This window comes from Pteropus vampyrus, unplaced genomic scaffold, assembly GCF_000151845.1.
Source record: "Pteropus vampyrus isolate Shadow unplaced genomic scaffold, Pvam_2.0 Scaffold184, whole genome shotgun sequence".
Taxonomy (NCBI): Eukaryota; Metazoa; Chordata; class Mammalia; order Chiroptera; family Pteropodidae; genus Pteropus; species Pteropus vampyrus.
Window position 1 is genome coordinate 980,290 of NW_011888965.1, and position 2,293 is coordinate 982,582.

Below are 2,293 nucleotides of genomic sequence, written 5' to 3' on the forward strand. Positions count from 1 at the left end.
TGACAGAGCAAACATTGCAGATCGGTGTGGGAGTAAGAGACCAGACCATGCATCGAAAGGTGCATGGATAAATGGTAATCCTTATAGAAAGGGAAAAAAAAAAAAAAACCTGGGAACTTTTTTTCCCTCTTAGTGCTCAGTACCATTTATCTGCGTTCCTCCTTTCTCTACTGTTGCCCAGCTCCCAGATCAGCCGATGCCATGGGTTTTGGAGATCTGAAAAACCCCGCTGGCCTTCAGAGTTACATCGAGGCGGACAAGAGTTACATCGAGGCGTATGGGCTATCACAAGAGGATGTGGCAGTATTTGAACTAGTCTCCTGCCCACCACCTGCCAATTTGTATCATGCCCTACTTTGGTAATAATTACATAAAGTCTGGTGAAAAAGAAAAGGCCAGTCTGCCAGGAGTGAAGAAAGCTTTGAGCAAATATGGCCCTGCTAATGCAGAAAACACCACAGGAAGCAAAGATACAGAGAGTGAAGATGATGACACTGCTCTCTTTGGATATGATGAGAGAGAGGAAACTGAAGGAGCAAAGAGGCCTAGAGAAGAATACCTTGCACAGTATGAGTCAAAGAAGGCCAAAAAATTTGCACTTGTTGCCAAGTCTTCCATGTTAGATGTGAAACCTTGGGATGAGGAGACAGATATGGCCAAATTAGAGGAGTGCATCAGGAGCATTCATGCAGATGGCTTGGTCTGGGGCTCTTCTAAACTAGTACCAGTGGGGTATGGAATTTAAAAACTTCAAATACAGTGTGTAGTAAAATATGATAAAGGTGAAACAGATATGCTGGAGGAGCAGATCACTGTTTTTGAGGACTCTGTGAAGTCCATGAATGTGGCTGCTTTCAACAAGATCTGAAATCTATCATGGGGGAGTGACGTCAGAAGCATGGGGGAGTGAGAGATGTCCCCATATCTTTCTCCTTGAAATAACAATAAGCTGAACAACTAAAACTCAACAAAAAACACGTGACCTGCACACAAGCATATCTGAGAGAGGGATCTGCAAATAAGAGCTACCACAGGTCAGAATCTCAGGAATTGGGCAGGAGACCGAAAGAAAAAAAAGAAGCTGCCTCTCACAGCCAAAGCTCCCTGAAGGGGGTGGAGGAGGAGAAAAGGTGCAGTAGGTTCCCTGAACAACCCTGCCTGGGAGAGCTGTGAGCTCTATGGAGCGGCAGTGCTCAGGGATAATGACAGAAGGCAGAGAAGTGGGGACAGCAGAGAAGCAGGGATGGCTGAAAAGCAACAGTTGATTATTACCAGCCCCGGTTGCAGAAGGCATGGCTGAGCCACAGTCCCCATCCCCAAACCAAGTGGGACCCTCTCCCCATATCATCCAACACCAAACACAGCAGAGCCCCAGAAGAATCTGAGCAAACGCTGCCAAAACTGTCACTAACACTGACAGAGACTGAGACTGAGGGTAGTGAGCATGATTGAATGTCAGGAAAAAAAGGCATTATTAAGACTTTTTATATAAAGCAGGGATCCAAGAGGCATAGACACCACCTACTGGAAACCAAAAGCAAAATGCCTTCTTAGCAACAGGCTAAAGAGAGACCTTAATATGATAAATCTTTTTTTCTAGAAAGCAGCATAATACTTCCACTAATGCCCAGCCAGAGAAATAGTCCACGAACTACCAGGGTAACAAGGCAGCTCAAAAAGAAAGAAAAATCACCAAAAAATAATCTTAAAGACAGAGACATATGCAACTAGCATGACAGAATTCAGGACGGTACTTTTGATAAAATTCAATGACATCCAAAATCATTCATATCAACAATTCCAGGAATTGAAAAGAACAATTAGTTCAGCAGAATGAGTTTTTTAGCAAGGAGATGAAACCCTAAAAAAGAAACAAATAAAACTTCTGGAGATGAAGAACACAACAAAAGAGATGAAGAAAGAAATAGCAAGCTTGAGAAATAGAGTAAACCAAATAGAGGAAAGGATCAGTGATATCGAAGACAGAAATCTAGAAATAAATCAGAAGGAAGAAGAGGGAAACCGAAGAATGAAAAATAATGAAAGAGAAATACATGAACTAGTTGATAACATCAGGAGAGGAAACATAAGAATAATGGGCATTCTCAAAGGGGAAGAAAAGTAGCAGGGATTAGAAAGCATTTTCAGAAGACAAACAGTTGACGAGAATTTCCCAAATATAAGGAAGGAACTGGAGCTAGGAATTCAAGAAGTCAACAGAACACACAATTATCTCAACCCCCAAAGGCCTTCTCCAAGATATATTGTATTAAAATTATCAAAAAAAAAAAAA

General features: G+C 42.0%; 1 pseudogene; it reads left to right on the plus strand.

Annotated features, from left to right (window-relative positions):
• Positions 1-201: 201 nt before the first annotated feature.
• Positions 202-868, plus strand: LOC105299403 (annotated as a pseudogene).
• Positions 869-2,293: the final 1,425 nt, after the last annotated feature.